This window comes from Zalophus californianus, chromosome 4, assembly GCF_009762305.2.
Source record: "Zalophus californianus isolate mZalCal1 chromosome 4, mZalCal1.pri.v2, whole genome shotgun sequence".
Lineage (NCBI taxonomy): Eukaryota > Metazoa > Chordata > Mammalia > Carnivora > Otariidae > Zalophus > Zalophus californianus.
The window spans coordinates 24848008-24854532 of record NC_045598.1 but is presented as its reverse complement, the minus strand read 5'-3'; positions in this window follow the sequence as shown (position 1 = coordinate 24854532).

Here is a 6525-nt window from a genome sequence, read left to right as displayed (position 1 = left end):
GGAGAAGCAGGCTCCCCACTGAGCAGGGAGCCCTTGGAGGGGGGGCTCGATCCCAGGACCCTGGGATCATGACTTGTGCTGAAGGAAGACGCTTAACTGACTGAGCCACCCAGGCGCCCCTTATCAAGTCATTCTTAAGCGAAATTGCTGTATTTATTTCCTTTGCTGTGTGGACAGGGCAAGGAGGAATACACTGACCACAAGTGTAACTGGAGCTGTGCCTCAATTTACCCTAAGGGGCCAGCTATTCTACCTGCCATCACTTTCCCACCACCAAAAAGGGCAAAATAACATCTTAGTATATTATGAAAATAGTTTTGACTTCACAGAGCCTCTGAAAAGCTCTTGGAGATGCTCAGGGGTTTATAGACCACACTTTGAGAAGCACTGATTTTTTTTTTTTTTTTTTTTAAGTAGGCTCCATGCCCAGTGTGGAGCACAATGCAGGGCTTGAATTCACGACCCTGAGATCAAGACCTGAGCTGAGATCAAGAGTCAGGTGCTTAACCGACCAAGCCACCCAAGTGCCCCACTGTTTCTTTAAATCGCCTTGGTACCCTTGTCAAAAACCAATTGACCATGCACATATTTTTATTTCTGGTTTATTTCTGGTTTCTTTATATGTTTTTACTCTCACATCTATCCCACTGACCTACATGTCTATCTTTATGCCCAGTCTCATGTTGTCTCGATTATTGTAGTTTTGTAGTATATTTTGAAATTGGAAAGTATGAATCTTCCAACTTATTTTTTTTTCAAGATTGTTTTGGCTATTTTGGATCTTTTGCATTTCCATATGAATTTTAGGATCCTCTTGTCAATTTCTGCAAAACAAGGGCAGGGAAACCTTGGATTGTGATAGGGATTGCAATGAACCTGTAGATCAACTGGGAAGAAATGCTATCCTAACAATATTAAGTCTTACAATCCATGAAATCGGGATGGCTTTCCATTTATTTATATCTTTTAAATTTTCTTTATGTTACCGATTTTAAGCAGAAGAGGGACATAATATGATTTATACTTTAGGAAGATTACTCAGTAGTGTGTGGAAAAACGATTGGGGGCTAAGAAATGCTACATGAGCAAGGGCAGTAGTAGCAGGGACAGGAAAGCACTTGTTACAGAATCATTTATGATGTAACTCAGCAGGACTCCATGATTGTGTAGAAAGAGGAAAGTGTAAAGAATGACTCCCAGGTTTTTGGCTTGGGTACACTGTGATGTCACCAACTGAGACAGAAAACACACAAGAAGCAGTTTGGGAGAAAAGAGGAAATGATCAGTTGGTACATGTTGAGCTTGAGATGACTGGGACACCCAGCAGAAAGGTCAAGCAACTGGATATTTGACTCTAATGCTCAGGGAGCGTAGTCTGGCGGTGGTGATTTGAGAATCATCATATAAAAGGAGAGCCAAGAGATGACATGAACCAAACAATGTGAACAATAAAGGAAGCAAAAGCGGGGCGCCTGGGTGGCTCAGTTGTTAAGCGGCTGCCTTCGGCTCAGGTCGTGATCCCAGGGTCCTGGGATCGAGCCCCGCAACCGGCTCCCTGCTGCTCGGCGGGAAGTCTGCTTGTCCCTCTCCCACTCCCCCTGCTTGTGTTCCTTCTCTCGCTGTGTCTGTCAAATAAATAAATAAATCTTTAAAAAATAAAAAATAAAGGAAGCAGAAAGGATGCAAAAGATTACCAATATGTAAAATGTAGAGCACGGGGCACCTGGGTGGCTCAGTAGGTTAAGCAACTGACTCTTAATTTCAGCTCAGGTCATGATCTCGGGGGTCCTGAGATCAATCACTGCATCTGGCTCTGTGCTCAGCAGGAAGTCTACTTGGGATTCTCTTCCTCTCCCTCTGCCCCTCCCCCTGAGCACACGCGCGCGCGCGCTCTCTCTCTCTCTCTCAAATAAATAAATAAATGTTAAAAAAAAATAGGGGTGCCTGGGTAGCTCAGTTGGTTGAATGTCTGACTTTGGCTCAGGTCATGATCCCGAGGTCCTGGGATTGAGCCCTGCATGGGGCTCCCTGCTCCACAGGAAGCCTGCTTCTCCATCTCCCTCTGCCCCTCCCTCTGCTGCTCCCCCTGCTTGCATTCTCTCATTCTTGCTTGCTCTCAAATAATAAATAAATAAGATCTTAAATAAATAAATAAATAAATAAATAAATAAATGTAGAGCAGATCACAAATAGTCCACAAAGGACCATCTGCAACAACATGGATGGATCTAGAGAGTATAATGCTAAGCGAAATAAGCCAGTCAGAGAAAGACAAATACTGTGTGATTTCACTCATATATGGAATTTAAGAAACAAAACAAAGAACAAAGGGAAAAAAAAGACAAACCAAAACATAGATTCTTTTTTTCTTTTTTAAAGATTTTATTTATTATTTGTCGGAGGGAGAGAGAGAGAAAAAAAACAAGCAGGGGGAGTGGCAGGCAGAGGGAGAAGCAGGCTCCCTGCTGAGCAAGGAGCCCTTGGGATCATGACCTGAGCCCAAGAGAGACTCTTAACAGACTGAGCCACCCAGATGTCCCCAAACCACAGACTCTTAACTGCAGGGAACAAACTAGTGGTTGCCAGAGGGGAGATGGGTAGGGGGCATAGGGGAAGTAGGGGATGGAAGCACTGAGTAACGTATAGAATTGGTGAATCACTATATTGTACATCTGAAACTAATAGAACACTGTATGTTAACTATACTGGAATTAAAATAAAGTAAAAAAAAAAAAAGTGCCCAAAGGAGACTGAGAAGGAACAAGCAGGAAGAAGCAGTGTGCTGAGTGCAGGGGCAATGGCTAATAACAAGCAGCCACGCGCTGAACCGCTTCCGTTGGATTCACCGAGTTAGAAGGCGCTGGTGGCCTACACAGGGATCTTCCAGCAGGGGGCTGAGCCACGTTGCTGTGGAGGGGGTAGCTGAGAAGATGGAGGCAGCACAGAAGGATAATTCATTCCAGAAGTTTGGAGGGGAAGGGAAAGGACGCGAAAAAGAAGTGACTAGAAATGTAAAGGGAGTTGAGGGGAGGGGGTGTGGGCTTAGGATAGAAGAGACTTGGGTGTGTTTACGGGCTGGTGGGGGGCACTAGCTGAAAGGGGGAGGTTGAGGGAGGCAGCGGGGTCCATGTGGAGCTGGGGGCGAGCCTGGGAGGAGGAGAAAGCAGGTGAGTGGGTTTGGAATAGTGCTTTTCAAATGTGAATGGGTGCACCCGTCACACACCTCAAATCTCCCCTTTCCTCCCCAAGTCCAAGTCCCGGCTTCAAATTCCTCACCCAGACCACGGCACCGGCCTTCAGATGCTCAGCCTTGTGGTGCAGGCTCACTGGACAAGCGGGAACTGAACTGAAGGAAAGAGAATGAGCCAGCAGCCTCTGTGAAGTCAGGGGATGCACCGGGAGGCAGAAGCCAGGCATGCTGCAGGAGGGGCCCCGGTGGGACCCTTGAGGCCGGGGTTTCAGAGGGGTCCATTCAAGCTGTGGCCCCGGACAGCACGATGGGGTCCCGATGAAGGTCACTGAGGAGGTCGAGGAAGGGTGTCACTTGCACGGATGAGCAGGACATTAGGACAGATCACCTGACAGAAATTCTGAAACCCAAGTCCTTGCTGGATGGAGGGGGGTGACCGGGAGGGCACTAGGTTAGCGAGACGAGAAGGGCTGGCAGAGTAGAGCCAGGTGGCAGGAGTCTCAGAGAGGGAGAAAATGACATACGTGCACAGGAGAAAACCCTCCAAAGTGTGAGTGGTGGGCGTCCGTGAGGGCAGGGAGGACGGTGGGTCGTTCTGATTTCTTCTTTACTCTTTCCTGTTATTTCCTCCAAGTTTCCTACAATGGTTTTTTTTTTGTAGAAATGTAAAAGATGGGGGAAAAAATACAAATAACAAACGCCTCCGTTCACAGCATCTAGAATCTGCCATCGTAAACATGCCCAAGTCCCTGTGAAACCCCCCTCCCCTCAGACGAGCACGATCAGCTGTTTTTTTTTTTTACACACATGTACACACACACCTATAGGAGGTTTGTGCACGTGTGTATACACGCGTAAAACAGAAGACAGTAGGTTTGTGCCTGATTGATTCTTTTCCATGGGGGCAGTGTTCGAATAATCAGGGGAAAGGAGCTTTTTGAAGGTGAGAAGGACACACAGGGACAGGGACAGAGGGGCCGGAACCCCCTCTCTGGCGGAGGAATCCCCAGCCTTCAGTGCCGGGCCGCACCTGGCTGTTAAATGTTCCAGGAAGAGGGGGATTACTACTTTTATTTCTCTGGCCAGGTTTCTACCCATTCTCATGTCTCCCAAGTCATTTACACCTCAGAGGTCCGGGAGGCAGGGATGGCACCCATTATCCCCATTTGACAGATGGGGAAACTGAGGCCCAGGGAATGGCAGGGAGTTGCCAGGTTGTCACAGTGAGTTGGTAGAGGACAAGGGACCAGAGCTTGGCCTATGTTTCTTTTCAGAAGCCCAGGCCGGTGCACAGAAGGGGGGGGTAGAGGCAAGGAACACTGGGTGGCTTGGACTTTGGCCACTTGGCAATAAGGAAGAAAAATGGAAATAAATTCAGGCAGCTAAGGCTGGGCCAGGTCTGGGGAGAAACAGATGGGCAATTCACCTCCTCAGAGGTGAGAGCAGGCCCATCCCTGGAGGCTGGGGCTCCCCTCCCCACTGCCCCACTCCCACGGTCCCTTCCCCCACTCAGGAGCTTTCTTCACAGGTACACAAGGCTCAGCCCTACCACTGATACATGCTGTGTGATCTTTTTTTTTTAAGATTTTATTTATTTATTTGTCAGAGAGAGAGAGAGAGAGCACAAGCAGGGGGAGGCGGCAGAGAGAGAGAGGGAAAAGCAGACTCCCCACTGAGCAAGGAGCCTGACGTGGGCACTGGATCCCAGGACCCTGGGATCTTGACCTGAGCCAAAGGCAGACGCTTAACCGACTGAGCCACCCAGGCGTCCCTGCTGTGTGATCTTTGAAAAGACTTTTACCTGTCAGGGCCTCAATTTTCTCATCTTTAAAACAGGGTAATAACCTTGAACTTAGTATTGTTCCAAGGATGGAGAGAGAGAACCCTCATCTATGCATCTGAAAGGAGAGACACTTAAGAGGTCTGGGTCCCCAGCCTAATTCCCAGAAGGCCCAGTTGGACTCAGTGTCAAGGGAACTGCCTGACACGGGTGGACAGGCCACATGCGCTCACACACAGGAGATTTGGCATTGGCTTTGCAGGGACCACATGGGCTCTCCAGGGCAGCCCCTGGGAGGTGGCCTGTGTCAGCAGAAAGTTTTTGTGGATCAGGGCAGGGTGGTAGTGGTGAGGGGGCCTTTTCTTTCTCTCTTTGTAACAAAAGCTAGACCTGAATCAATGTGCATTGTACGACCCCATGTAAAACAAAAAGCAAAAATCCTTCCCTCCCTCTCCTTGGGGCCACCCCTCTCTCAGTTGTCACTTTGGTTTATTGCTTGCTATTCGGAACAGATCGTCCATAACCATCATTAAATGCATATCCATCTTTGCACTTTTTGGTGTGTCTGATAAAGACCTAGAAATTGAATTGCTGGGTCACAAATACAAGTGTTTGACCACTACAATGCGGAACAGTACTGCCCAACTGCCCTGCTAAAATTTTTATGTCTAAGGACATAAAAATTCAAATGCCAGCCTGGGAGGGTATCAGTCCAAGGGCTTCCTGACCTGCTCGCATCTTGCCTTCTGCCCTGAGAGTCTTACTCCCCACTCTGCCCCTACTGGGCACAGTCCCCCCTCAGCAGATAACGGTGAAGCATGTCTGCTGAGGGGTTATCAAACCAGCCTGCGGGACTCTGGCCATCTGCCAACACCCCAGGCGGTTCCCCAGCCCCAGTGTCAGATGGCTCCGCTCCCTCCTTTGGCTCTGTGTGCTGCCCAAGATGTCCGACACACAGGGTATACTGTTGGCACCAGTACGGATGTGCAGGAAGGGCACATTCAGTGGACATCGATGCTCCCCGCAGCAAGCCCCCCCCCCGGCCTTTAAGGCCATTGCCCACTGGGCTGGGGGTGCGGACCATGAACTCATGCTACCCAGATACCACAGAAGTGCCTCCCAGAGGCCTGCTCCGAGGGCCAAGAAAGCCCAGGGAGACAGCCACAGCGCAGCCACACTGGGGAAGACGGGCTCTGGGACCTGAATGGGAATCTGGATGCCCCCCTACTCCAGCACTTCCCCAGCTGGGTGTCCTTGGGTGAGTCCCCTTCTAGATGCTGAGGAGGAAACAGGGGAGGGCAGGGGTTCATCCTGACACATTAAAGCCGCTCAGTAACCAATAGCCAGGATAAGTAAACCTCCCAGTATGGGTTCCTGCGAGGTCTGCACTTGAAGGTAGAGAACTTCCCAAGTGTTTTCCTATCTCATTTTTTGTATCTCCTTTTGTCTCACCACAGCCTTAAAGGACAGCATTTGTTATCCCTGATTTTTCAGTGAAAGAACAGAGACACACACACACACACCCCGCCCCCACGCCCCAAGACAGAGAAATAAA